The sequence below is a fragment of the Etheostoma spectabile genome, unplaced genomic scaffold (genome assembly GCF_008692095.1).
Source record: "Etheostoma spectabile isolate EspeVRDwgs_2016 unplaced genomic scaffold, UIUC_Espe_1.0 scaffold00001853, whole genome shotgun sequence".
In the NCBI taxonomy this organism is placed as follows: Eukaryota; Metazoa; Chordata; class Actinopteri; order Perciformes; family Percidae; genus Etheostoma; species Etheostoma spectabile.
Genome location: NW_022602819.1, coordinates 37,501 through 51,770, shown reverse-complemented (window position 1 = coordinate 51,770; position 14,270 = coordinate 37,501). Strand labels below are relative to the sequence as shown.

The window sequence follows — 14,270 nt, the reverse complement described above, 5'->3', positions numbered from 1 at the left end:
TGAGTTAGTAACATGCATTAATGGGATGAGATTGCATACAGATGGAGAGAAGGAGGAGAGAGGTGCTTAGTGCTCAAATCAAAATCAAAAAGAAGCAGAAACAGATAGTGGCAATAAAGTCAGATATTTTAATAAGTGGAAGAAACAATATGATTATATTATTAGAGTCTACTTGAAGCTTTTTATATTTGTCACTCTCTCTCACTCACAGACCTACACACACACACACACACAGTGTACTACCACGTTGTTCTGCATCTATCTCCTCCAGCCCTTGACATTTAGCAGCCCCACTCCCAACACACACAGACACACACACACACACACACACACACACACACACACACGCCACAAGGTCTACTTACTAATGCATATACACATCAACTTTATTTTGGATTAATGCATATACACAACTTTATTTTGGATTAATGCAAATACAAATCAACTTTCTTTTTAGAATTTGAACATGCATTGTCACCAGACTTTAGTTTGATCTGAGGAACAGGAGGTCAGCACAGGCCATGATCGTAGAATGCAGGCACATTTTGGTCTGGTAAATTACAAGGATTTTTACACTGGGATGGAACTCCTAATCTTGCGATTGACAGCATATCCACCGCAATACAGCCACCTGATACTGTGCAGAACTCAGGCATTCCCACTCTCTAAAACATCACCGCCCAACGTGGGGCTCGAACCCACGACCCTGAGATTAAGAGTCTCATGCTCTACCGACTGAGCCAGCCAGGCACTTCTCAAGTTTAAAGTTGCGGTCCAAAAGTTTTACTTAAAACTTCTGAAATGTTACAGTTCTAGAATGTTACTTGGCAGTTCTAGAATGTTAGGTTGAAGTTCTAGAATGTTAAGCTGCCATTCTACAATGTTAGCTTTAAATTATAAAATGTTAAGCTGCAGTTCTAGAATGTTATGATGAAGTACTAGAATATAAAGATGCAGTTCTAGAAAGTTAAGCTGCAATTCAAGAACAATAGGTTGAAGTCTTAGAATTTTTAAAAGTTCCGTTCCAAAAGGTTGCTCATAGTCCTAAAATGTTACATTGTAGTTCGAGAATATTAAGTTGCAGATCTAGAATGTTAGGTTTAAGTTTTAGAATATTTAACTGCAGTTCTGGAATGTTCAATTGCAGTTCTAGAACAATAAGATGTAGTTTTTGAATATTACGAGTTATGGTCCTAAAATGTTACTTACAGTTCTACAATGTTATTTGTAGTTCTAGAATGTTAGGTTTAATTTCTAGAATGTTAAGTTGTCGATCTAGAATGTTAGGTCAAACTTCAAGAATGTTAACCTGCAGTTCTGGAATGTTAGGTTGCAGTTCTGGAACAATAGTTTGAAGTTGTAGAATTTTAAGAGTAGTGGTCCTAAACTGTTAATTACAGTTTTAAAATGTTACATTATAGTTCTAGAATGTTAAGTTGCAGTTCTAGAACAATAGGTTGAAGTTTTAGAATTTGAACATGCATTGTCACCAGACTTTAGTTTGATCTGAGGAACAGGAGGTCAGCACAGGCCATGATTGTAGAATACAGACACTTTTTAGTCTGGTAAATAACAGGGATTGCTAATCTTGTGATTGACAGACGATCTGCCCCAATACAGCCACATTATACGGTGCAGAACTCAAGCAATCCCTCTCTCTAAAACACCAACGCCCAACGTGGCGCTTGAACCCACGACCCTAAGATTAAGAGTCTCATGCTCTACCGACTGAGCTAGCCAGGCATTTCTCAAGTTTTGAGCTGCGGTCCAAAAATTTTACTTAAAGGTTTTGAAATGTTACAGTTCTAGAATGTTACTTGGCAGTTCTAGAATGTTAGGTTGAAGTTCTAGAATGTTAAGCTGCAATTCTACAATTTTAGCTTTAAATTCTAGAATGTTAAGCTGCAGTTGTAGAATTTTAGGTTGAAGTTCAAGAATGTAAAGATGCAGTTCTAGAAAGTTAAGCTTTCATTCTGGAAATCTGAGTTGCAATTCAAGAACAATAGGTTGAAGTTTTAGAATTTTTAAAAGTTCCGTTCCCAAAAGGTTGCTCATAGTCCTAAAAGGTTACATTGTAGTTCTAGAATGTTAGGTTGAAGTTCTAGAATGTTAAGCTGCCATTCTACAATGTTAGCTTTAAATTCTAGAATATTTAACTGCAGTTCTGGAATGTTCAATTGCAGTTCTAGAACAATAAGATGTAGTTTTTGAATATTAAGAGTTATGGTCCTAAAATGTTACTTACAGTTCTACAATGTTATTTGTAGTTCTAGAATGTTAAGAGTTGCGGTCCAAAACTGTTAATTACAGTTCTAAAATGTTACATTGTAGTTCTAGAATGTTGAGTTGCAGTTCTAGAACAATAGGTTGAAGTTTTAGAATTTCAACATGCATTGTCACCAGACTTTAGTTTGATCTGAGGAACATGAGGTCAGCACAGACCATGATCGTAGAATGCAGGCACATTTCAGTCTGGTAAATTTCATGGATTTTTATACAAGGATGGAACTCCTAATCTTGCGATTGACAGCATATCCACCGCAATACAGCCACCTGATACTGTGGAGAACTGAGAAATTCCCACTCTCTAAAACACCACCGCCCAACGTGGGGCTCAACCCACGACCCTGAGATTAAGAGTCTCATGCTCTACCGACTGAGCTAGCCAGGCACTTCTCAAGTTTTAAGTTGCGGTCCAAAAATTAGGTTGAAGTTCTAGAATGTTAAGCTGCCATTCTACAATGTTAGCTTTAAATTCTAGAATGTTAAGTTGCAGTTCTAGAATGTTAGGTTGAAGTTCTAGAATGTAAAGATATAGTTCTAGAAAGTTAAGCTTTCATTCTAGAAATTTGAGTTGCAATTCCAGAACAATAGGTTGAAGTTTTAGAATTTGTATAAGTTGCATTCCCAAAAGGTTGCTCATAGTCCTAAAATGTTACATTGTAGTTTTAGAATGGTAAGCTGCAGTTCTGGAATGTTAAGTTGCAGTTCTAGAACAATAGGTTGTAGTTTTAGAATTTTAAGAGTCATGGTCCTAAAATGTTACTTACAGTTCAACAATGTTATGTTGTAGTTCTAGAACGTTAAGCTGCCATTATACAATGTAAAGTTGCAATTCAAGAACAATAGGTTGAAGTTTTAGAATATTTGTAAGTTGCGGTCCCAAAATGTTACTTACAGTTCTAAAAGATTACATCTTAGATCTAGAATGGTAAATTGCAGTTCTAGAATGTTAGGTTTGAGTTCTAGAATGTTAATATTCAGTTCTAGAATGTCAGGTTTAAGTTCAAGAATGTTAAGCTGCAGTTCTGGAATGTTAAGTTGCAGTTCTAGAACAATAGGTTGTAGTTTTAGAATTTTAGGAGTCATGGTCCTAAAATGTTACTTACAGTTCAACAATGTTATGTTGTAGTTCGAGAATGTTAAGCTGCCATTATACAATGTAAAGTTGCAATTCAAGAACAATAGGTTGAAGTTTTAGAATATTTGTAAGTTGCGGTCCCAAAATGTTTCTTACAGTTCTAAAAGATTACAGCTTAGTTCTAGAATGGTAAATTGCAGTTCTAGAATGTTAGGTTTGAGTTCTAGAATGTTAATATTCAGTTCTAGAATGTTAGGTTTAAGTTCAAGAATGTTAAGCTGCAGTTCTGGAATGTTAAGTTGCAGTTCTAGAACAATAGGTTGTAGTTTTAGAATTTTAAGAGTTATGGTCCTAAAATATTACTTACAGTTCTACAATGTTGTGTTGTAGTTCTAGAATGTTACATTTAATTTCTAGAATGTTTAGCTGTTAATCTAGAATGTTAGGTCAAAGTTCAAGAATGTTAACCTGCAGTTCTGGAATGTTAAGTTGCAGTTCTGGAAGAATAGGTTGAAGTTATAGGATTTTAAGAGTTACGGTCCTAAAATGTTAATTGCAGTTCTAAAATGTTACATCGTAGTTCTAGATGATCTAGGATGCAGCAGAGGGAAGAAGAAAACGGTGGTGACAGAACAAAGGAAGAGAGAGTAAAGCCGAGAAACGAACCAACGGGCTGGAGAAGTGCCAACGAGTCGAAACGAACCGAAGTGCGGGTAGACTCGGGGTGGTGCAGACTAGATTACGTCCTTAGAATCCAAAGAAGAGGGGGACTGCAGCCACCCAAACGAGGAGTTCAAAGCGAAAACGAAGATAAGTAAAGGAAAGTCTGCCAGCTGTCCTCGGAGAATGTGTGGGCAAAGAACTGCTTTGTGACTTGTTTGATTGAGAGCTCTCTCCTTGTTCTCTCCCAGTGTCAGCCAGGTGGGAACGCAACACGCAACGCGGACCGGTGAAAAGAAGACCCTAGGTTTCCCGGGCAGGATTCAGCTGTCCTTAGGATAACCAGCACCACGGACTGTAAAGAACACTGAGCACAACTGACAAGGACATTACTCTTAAGATATTTAGCTTTTACTAATTAGTTGTAATACCTGTTTATTCGTAGTTGTTTTATTACTCTTTTAACTTGGGTTTTAGAATAAAAGTGTTATATGCTGTAAGATGCTTGGTCTGTGTCCTGTTTTGTCAGTGGAAAGATTAATTTGCTGGTATACCTTTTTAGTTAGTTTAGAAAGCACCTCCCCACCTCTTGGGGGGGGGGGGGGGGGTGACATATACAGCAGCAACACAAGTTCAAATTTCAATGATACCTAATTTTTATGGTGATTACGAGACTGAATGCAAAGTGTGTATCCCCCATGTAACTCAAAGCCTATCACCTCCAGTCAATCCTATCAAATGTGGAGCTCCTTCAAGTTACATTAACGATCAGGTGACTCCTCAACATGCCCCCACCAACATACTGTTTACAGTCTAAATGGCCAATGACATTAAACCTTTAATCCCCTGTAAAACCTTTTTCACCTATACTGTGGCTTAAAACACATTCCACCGAGATTTGCACTCAGATTGCTGGATTCAGAGTCCAGAATGCTAACCATTACACCATGGAACCTTTAAAAGTGTTGCAAGTGTTTGCTTGACAGTTTCTTTCATAATATCCACATAACATTGATTATGATATGATATTGAAGGCACACAATCACAACGAAGATGAAAAAGCAATTTTTGGACAACTAAAGTCATTTAGTTAGCTAAGCATTCAGAGGATGTGGGAAAAGGCAAGTCAAGAACAGGTTTTCCAAAAGTAGAATGGGAGCCAGAGCGTTCCTCTCCTGTGGAACCAGTTTCCAGTTTGGGTTCAGGAGGCAGACACCATCTCCACATGTAAGAGTAGGCTTAAGACTTCTCCTCTTTGATAAATCCTATAGGTAGGGCTGGCTTGGGTGAGTCCTGAACCATCCCTTAGTTGTGCTGCTATAGGCCTAGACTACTGGTGGACTTCCCATGATGCACTAGGTACCTCTCTCCTCCTCCTTCTCTCCATCTGTATGCAACCTCATATGCCTTTGAGATACAAGAACTTCTTCACTTGCGTAAATGGCCTATTTGTGCAAACAAAAGGTGGAAGCAGATGATCTTGGGTGTAGGGTTTGGTGATTTTATTACCCCTAAAGTGTCTGCCGGTGCTTAGCATTATTAGCACCACACTCAAACCATCTGAGCTAACCGGCCTGCTTTTTAACTGTTTAAAATAACAGATGTCAGACACTGTTGTATCATGTAAGTAACATGCACAAGTCTTTAAAAAGAAATGTGGCGGTTTTTCATGCAGGTTTGCATCATAACAATGCGGGTGCTATCTCTAAATGAACAATGGCCAACCTACATCCATCTTGATAGCACCCAAATCTCTGTGCTGATCTCCCTGCTTGGATGGCAAGTCATCTGGTGGATTTTTCCCGTCAAGAGGAAGCGGATCAAGAGGGAGAGATGTTTTATTGTACCCACCAGCAATGAAGTTTTTTTGTCTGAAGCCGTAAAATTGCATCAAGTTATCAACGTTTTCAGCAAAGAAGAATACCACAGCTCAAGTCCCTGGTAAGGCAACAGCTTGATTCTGGGATATGTATGAAGTGCTCGCTAACGTCATCTGTCATGCAGGTTTGCAGGATGTTCACAGTCTGCTAGTGGCCATGATGAGTTGGGACTTTGAGCTTTTTAACCGTTTTGGTCAATTTAGCCAATTTTCAACCAGTTTGTGCAATAACAATTGGTGTTCTCAGGCATTGTGCAAATTATGGTCTACCCTCCTGCTGTCCAGAAGACCGTGATCATGGCAACAGCTTAATGGTCTTAATTTACTTGCACTTTAATTTGTAGTTCAGGAGATTGTTTTTTCCACAGTCCTCTGTTTTAGAAGCCTGGGTAGCTCAGTCGGTAGAGCATCAGACTTTTAATCTGAGGGTCCAGGGTTCAAGTCCCTGTTCAGGTGTAGAGTTGCACATTCTGCTAGATGAGTTGTCCATTTGACATGCCTGTATGGACAAATTCAGACACTATCATGTGTGTTCCATGCACAAGTCTTTAAAAAGAATTGTGACTGTTTTTCAAGCAGGTTTGTATCATAACAATGTTGCTGGTAAGTCTAAATGAACAATGGGCAACCTACATCCATCTTGCTAGCACCCAAATCTCTGTACTCATCTCCCTGCTTGGATAGTATGTCCAAGGACATACCCCATATGTTCTATAACCCTTTTCATTGGTTTGCTACCACTCTTAAATAATTCCTTTCATTGTATCAATCTCAGAAATAACCAAAGAATGACAAATTCCATTCATGTGCTTGTGCCAGTGTTCAACCACCTGTCACTGTATTTTAGCAGCAGTAGTGTTTTTTTTTTTTTAAAACAACTACCCCGTGTGAGGGTTGAACTCTCACAGCGCTGCCTACTAGAGTGCGGATCGGGACGGATTTTTCTGTCCGAGCCCGGCCCGCGTCCGACAGAGCAGTAACCGAACCCGACCCGAGGGCATTACGACAGGCATTAAGATATTTATGTCCGAGCCCGACCCTAGCCCGACACAGTTAAAATCGCATTTGTTTCTCATACTAATGACACATGTACGTTTGTTTGTGTGGAAGCTTTTATTAAGCAATTGTAGGAAGGCATTCGGAAATGTCAACAGATGAGCGCATAAATGCACACGGGGCAACAAGCGCCATTACCTACATAATAAGCTGTTTTAAATTCAAAATGTTCAACGCCTTATCGCGCTGATGTGACCGAGCCCGACCCGAACCCCAGCATCCTTTCTAAAAATCTGTTCGAACCCGGCCCGGCCCGTCGGGTACCGTCCGGTCCCGTCGGGCTAGGGTCGGGTATCCATCCTCTACTGCCTACTGCGCCAACGAGGCCATGAAAGGCATTGCAATGGTTCGCAAAATTTCAGAAAAACTAACAATTTGGTCGTCAATCTTGATAAAAACAATGTATGTGGAGACCAATGTTCTCTGCGACTGTGTGCAAAGGTTGTATACATGTATGCATGGTGTATGCATGGATGAGTGTGAGGTAACGACTATTTGGGCTCACACCTTAACACACCCGAAGCATCTCAGCCTAAAATCACGCTGCACCTCAAAGGACTCTCAAGCACTCCCAGCTGTGCTTTTGCAGAAGAGCGCCTTGTTTTCTTTTAGCTTGGAAAAGGCTTTAGCTTATGACAAGGTAAACAGATGGCACCATTGTGCTACTCATTAGTGTGTCCACTTCAGTTATGTATTGAAGCACATCCTTAGAGCTAATGGCCCTCATTTATTAACCTAACGTACGACAGGCTTCACGTGAGATTCATGAAACGTTCGTATCACACCAATCAGAGCGTAAGAATGATCGTACATTGATAAATGCAGCGGCTAGAAACGATTGTAATTTAAATATCACGCCCCAATATATTCTCAGTTTTGAGGCCTCGCCTCTATAATTTATGACATGGCCAGACATAATCCGGCTAAGAAGCGGCACTTTTCAGAGGTGGGGATTTAAAGCCTGACATCCCAGGTGCTCTGGTGCAGCCAGACACCACCAGGCCCAGGGGAATATGCCGCCTAAGAAAAATGCAATCCTACCCGATGAGAAGAATAAACATTGTGAAAATAACGAAAATATGAATACATTAAACATATACGGGCATTGAACATATTGCTGCAGTCTCAGTCTTTGGATGGTATAGGTAGCGCCCTGTCAGACATGTCATGATATCATGACATGTTTAATTTACTATATAATAATTTTTGAGACAGGTCCTATTGAAGATCTGTTAAATCAGTCAGGATGGCCGAGCGGTCCAAGGCGCTGCATTTAGGTAGCAGTCTCCACTGGAGGTGTGGCTTCAAATCCCACTTCTGACAACTAGTGTTTTCATTTGGAACTAATGTCTAAGAGTTGATATTGGGAATAAAGAACTTAGCAGTTCTTTGTATTTAAGAGGACATGAATGTGCATGAGAAACGCAATTCCAAGTGCAGCGTTTTGTGAGCATCTTTATTGACAACACATGCAAAGTTCCTTAGGGGCCCGTAGTGGATGAAATGGTAAAACATTTGGCCCTGGATGCATAGAATTCCTGCCATATTGAGCGACAAAGTTTGGGTGTCCTGAAAAAAGGGTCTTGAACTCTGTCTCGCCGACCTTTTTTTTACTGTTTCTTGTTATGTCACGGCAAGAAGTATTATGCTTTTGAGTCGTTTGTCCATCTCTACATCAGAATCAGAAATAAAAAAAACATCAGACGTATGCAGTCTCTGTGGCGCAATAGATCAGCGCAGTCGGCTGTTAACCGAAAGGATGGTGGTTCAAGTCCACCCAGGGACGTTTGTTGCTTAAATAATCTGGAGTGGGCCAACTCTAGGGTTTATCATTCTGCAGGTGAATATAGAGCAGCCCAAAGATAACCCAAGTGGCCTTACCTTTATCTGAAGGTACAGTTCTGAAAACCATGTACTGTACATCTTTACGGTCATTGGTATGCAGGTCACTTGATGTAATACAAGCAAATACATAAGGCCAGACAGAGACAAAAAGTGAGAAAAAAGAAAAAGAGACTAGCTGTCTAAAGGATAACCAGTTGAGATTGTGTGCGTCTTTGAGAACTGTTAGTCATATAACTGATGTTGTCAGTTCATTTAAACTAATGAGGAAGAATTTGACAAATCAAAATCAATTCCAGGAACTTATTCTTTCAAACATCACACCTGAGTCTCTCAAGTCCTGACCATTCCCTGACCGGGAATTGAACCTGGGCCGCGGCGGTGAGAGCGCCGAATCCTAGCCACTACACCATCAGGGAGTCACATCTTTCAAATTTATCTTTGTAGATGTGAGTTTTCTTTTCACTTCCTGGAATGACTCATATTGTTTTAGGTGAGGAATGACTCCTGGCTAGAGCTTCAGAAGGCAGGACATGACAGATTACACATCTGTCACATAGTCAGTTTGTATTCTTAAATACCAAGTCTCTTGCTGTTCCTTGACTAGTTGGCCACCCCTGCTTTGCATCGCTCCAGGTATGTAGAAAAAAAATTTGTTATGCACCTTTGCGTTGCGCTAAAATGTCAAAATTTGGACCTGAATCCAACAATAACATTACTTGACTCTCACATACATTGGTTTTCAGTTAAAAATGTTGGTTAGGGGTTTAGTTACTGCTTGAAAAAATGAAAATAATTGTTATTGAGATAGAGGCAGATGAAATGTTTATGACCCATCAATGAGGACAAAAGGATACATCCGCTGTCGGGGTCTGATTTAAAGGAAATGGTACTCTTTAAAACGTTAAACTAATGAGGAAGAATTTGACAAATCAACCAAAAACTTGCTCTTTTAAATCTGTATCTGTCAAGTCCTGACCATTCCCTGACCAGGAATTGAACCCCGGCCGCAGCGGTGAGAGCGCCAAATCCTAGTCATTAGACCATCAGGGAGTTACATCTATCAAATTTAATTTAACATATTGTTGGTTATATTGTTTTTGGCAAGAAATGGCGCATGGTTAGAGATTTAGAAGGCAGTGGTGCAAAATGCAAAACTGCCTGTTTTGATTTAATTACATGGAAATAATACAAAAACAGAGGTGTAGTTAGGTCCGTGTACGTTTTGATCGTTTGTTTTTTCGTTTAAACCACAAAACGAAATAACGAGAAAACCACCGTTTTTCGTTTGTCGTTTCAAACCAAAAACAAAGAGACGGTAAAAAGAGAGCCGTTCTTCCGTTTTGGTTTCTGAAGTCAAAAAACGAAAAACGAGTAAACCAATTTCAAATAACGGACCGTTTTTTGTTTTTTGAAATTCTTATTTTCATTTCTCCGTTTGAAGATCTACATTACAAGAAAGACAGGTGGGCCGGAAGTAATAGTAAATATAGCCTATAAAAATAAAAGCCAAGCTTTTATAACGGGTAAATTGTGCTGCACTAACGTTATACCAGAGTAACGTTAGAAGAAAAAAATCAATCAATAAATAGGCTGATATGAACCTGGACCCAAAGAAAAATGTTAGCAACAGTAGTTTATTATAGTTATTTAATATCGAGCCTATCCACGTGCACATCACCAGCCCCGTTTAATGAGCGCATTGTTTGGTTCAATACAGTTGGTAATAGAGGGTAACCTGAGAACTTGTGTGTGCAGAGTTGGTACTGCTAGCGCTATATTAAATAATTAAGTTCATATTTAATGTGGTTTCCCCACAACGGACCAAACTGTTCCCCCTTTCAACCAGCAGATGGCAGTCTTTAAATGACTGACTGTAATGTGCCTATGGGAACTGTTTTAAATCAAGATTACTGATACAGATGTATTTATTGTTGTTCACTTCATTTGGTTTTTGATTTTATTTGTAACCTAGCTATCACCATCATCATCATCATTATTCACCCCAATCCCAGAGTTAAACCTGCATGCCCTTCTGTTTTAACCTGATTCTAACACTGCTATCAGCTTCTTAGCAGCTCAGACAACAAACTCCCATCAGAAATGTCCTAATGTAGGCCATCTGGGGTTCCTCACATGAGCTGCTTGCTTCCTCATCCTTCCACAACATTTCAATCATTTTAAGGTCAGAACTTTTGACTTGGCTTTTCCAAAACATTCATTTTATTCTTCTTTAAGGTAGGTGGGTAGATTTATTTTGTCACAATATAACAGGTTATATAGTATGAAGTATAAATTGAGTTTGTAACTCCCTTCTCTCATAGCAGAAAATATAAGTTAATATACTGTAGAAGCAATTATAAAAATGGTAAACAGAAATAAACTCTAACTAGTGGAGCAGTGCTGGGGATGAATTAGAATGTGAGAGTCTGAGAGCTTTGGAAGAAAAGCTGCTCTGCAGTCTGGTGGTGCGGCAGCAGAAACCTCTATATCCCTTCCCAGAAGGCAGCATGGTGATCAGGCTGTGGCTGGGGGGGTACTGTCCTTTAGGATCCTTTGGGCTCTGCGTATACACCTCACTCCCTGATATCACTGAAGCTGGGGAGATGGGTACCAATGATCCTCTGAGCAGTTTTAACCTCCCGCTGTAGAGCCCTCAGGTCCTGGTCATGGTCCTGGTCCTGGGCCGTGCACATCCCATGCCAGTTTGGGATGTTTCCAGTCAGGATGCTTTCTATTGCTCCTCTCTAAAAGCTGACAATAACTTGGCGTGGGAATTTGGCTGATGTAGTCAGGAGTGTGTGTAGTTTTTATTTTAAGAGGGTTGTTGTTGGGGGGCCTGTTAAATTGAGTTATGTTCATCTGTTGCTGACCATCGTGGTGATGTCATTTTAGGCAAATAATAAATTATTAACTTGTTCAAATTCTTTCTATTATGTTCACTTGCAGAATAGTTAAGTTTAGTTGAAATGTCCCTTTGTTGTTAATCTATTGTTATTTTATGTAAATAATAAATGAATCAATTTATTTATTAAAATGTTTAGATTATGTTCACTTGCTTGTTGTCTATTACACACACTAGAGCCACACCCCCCACTGGACTGTAGGTCTATATGTGAGACATGTTTTTAAATTTGTGAGTGTCACAGTCAACTCCTAAAACAGTTCACGCAGTATAATAGCACACATGGAAATCAGCCAAACATTATGACGAGAAAGAGCTCATTTTGGTGAGTAGGCTATTGACTTAAGCAGCAGGGCAAAGAAACGTGATTTGTGAAAGCAGTTATAATGAAAACAATGGAAAATGTTTAGCTTTCCAAAGTTACTGAACATAAAACTTAATTTCTCTTTCATCTCCATATGACAGCAGTTTGCACACAGCAGGCATGGTGCGACACCTACTGGTCTGTTTTTGTAATCGTTTTGAACTGCCCTTGATGGTCCATTACGTGGAAACCACAATAAAGATACATTTAATTATTTAATATAGCGCTAGCAGTACCAACTCTGCACACACAAGTTCTCAGGTTACCCTCTATTACCAGCTGTATTGAACCAAACAATGCGCTCATTAAACGGGGCTGGTGATGTGCACGTGGATAGGCTCGATATTAAATAACTATAATAAACTACTGTTGCTAACATTTTTCTTTGGGTCCAGGTTCATATCAGCCTATTTATTGATTGATTTTTTTTTCTTCTAACGTTACTCTGGTATAACGTTAGTGCAGCACAATTTACCCGTTATAAAAGCTTGGCTTTTATTTTTATAGGCTATATTTACTACTACTTCCGGCCCACCTGTCTTTCTTGTAATGTAGATCTTCAAACGGAGAAATGAAAATAAGAATTTCAAAAAACAAAAAACGGTCCGTTATTTGAAATTGGTTTACTCGTTTTTCGTTTTTTGACTTCAGAAACCAAAACGGAAGAACGGCTCTCATTTTACCGTCTCTTTGTTTTTGGTTTGAAACGACAAACGAAAAACGGTGGTTTTCTCGTTATTTCGTTTTGTGGTTTAAACAAAAAAACAAACGATCAAAACGTACACGGACCTAGTTATTACTTGGAAATGCTTCCGGTAGTTTCTGAAATAAAAACCATGAATCAGTGGTGGAAAATGCAAAACTGCCTGTTTCAATTTTGTTACATGGTAATATTAGAATTATAGAGGTGCAGAGATTAGAGATGCAGAGATTACCTGGAAATACTTACCATGAAATATGTCTTGTCCTTCACGTACGTAACGCAGTGCAATCTGACCAACAGCTAAACACCTTCCACCATCAAGCACTGGCGACCGGGATCCTTGTAACACGTTTATTTGAGTAACAAAGGGTGAAACTGGGAGAAAACACAATGACCAGTTACTTTGATATTAATGAGTCACAGATATTAGACAAAGATAATTGTAAAAACAATATAACTACACAACAGGCTAGCAAAAATGTAAGATGAAATAAAGAAACATGTAATGTATTGTTATACAGTGTACGTAGTATAACCTATGTTGGGTATCTAAATAAACTAAGATATACTTACATGTGGCATTACCCAAGATAAAAGTGGCAAACTAGCTTACTGAAGTATACCGTCAGTTAGGGCTGAACAATATTGTGTTTTAGCATTGACATCGCAATGTGCACATGCGCGAAAGTCACATTGCAGGACGTTACGATGTTGACGTTAATACTTTTTTGCTGCTTGATAGAAAAGTAACCTTTCACCGTTTCTCCTTTACATGATTATTACCATCCGACCGTTCCCCTTTAAGACAGGTAGCCATGTGGGCAACGTGTGGATGTGACGTTAGTCCGACGGGGTTTGGTATGGGAAGTGAGGCTCTTCGCGTGTAGAAAAGTAGCCTACCGTTGGCAACAGCTGCCTCTGACACAGTGATGTCATAGTATTTGATGGGTAGTGAGTGACGCTACAGTAGTTGGGGTTTTAAGTTCTCCTCAAATACAAACTAAACCCCCTGATTAATGCAACATAATCACAACGTCTCCCGGCCATTTCCCACCGCACAAAGCTGCAACCAGTCAGGCTAAAGCTAATATAGTTAGCTTCAAGAAACAAGCAGAAAGCTGCTACCAGCCAGGCTAAAGCTAAAATAGTTCGCTTAAAGAAACAAGCAGAAAGCTGCTATCAGCCAAGCTAAAGCTAATATAGTTAGCTTAAAGAAACCAGCAGAAAGCTGCTACCAGCCAGGCTAAAGCTAAAATAGTTAGCTTAAAGAAACAAGCAGAAAGGCGCTACCAGCCAGGCTAAAGCTAAAATAGTTAGCTTAAAGAAACAAGCAGAAAGCTGCTACCAGCCAGGCTAAAGCTAATATAGTTAGCTTAAAGAAACAAGCAGAAAGCTGCTACCAGCCAGGCTAAAGCTAATACAACTAGCCCAAAGAAACAAGAGTCATGCAGGTCTGGTCAGTTTATCAAACTGACGAGTTGGCCTCGCTAGTCGACCACA

General features: G+C 39.5%; 2 non-coding genes across 2 annotated transcripts; one reads left to right on the top strand and one right to left on the bottom strand.

Annotated features, from left to right (window-relative positions):
- Positions 1–677: 677 nt before the first annotated feature.
- trnak-cuu (transfer RNA lysine (anticodon CUU)) lies at positions 678–750 on the bottom strand. Its single transcript has one exon. It is a non-coding gene; the product is annotated as a tRNA-Lys (tRNA).
- A 5,533-nt stretch (positions 751–6,283) lies between these two features.
- Positions 6,284–6,356, top strand: trnak-uuu (transfer RNA lysine (anticodon UUU)). Its single transcript has one exon. It is a non-coding gene; the product is annotated as a tRNA-Lys (tRNA).
- Positions 6,357–14,270: the final 7,914 nt, after the last annotated feature.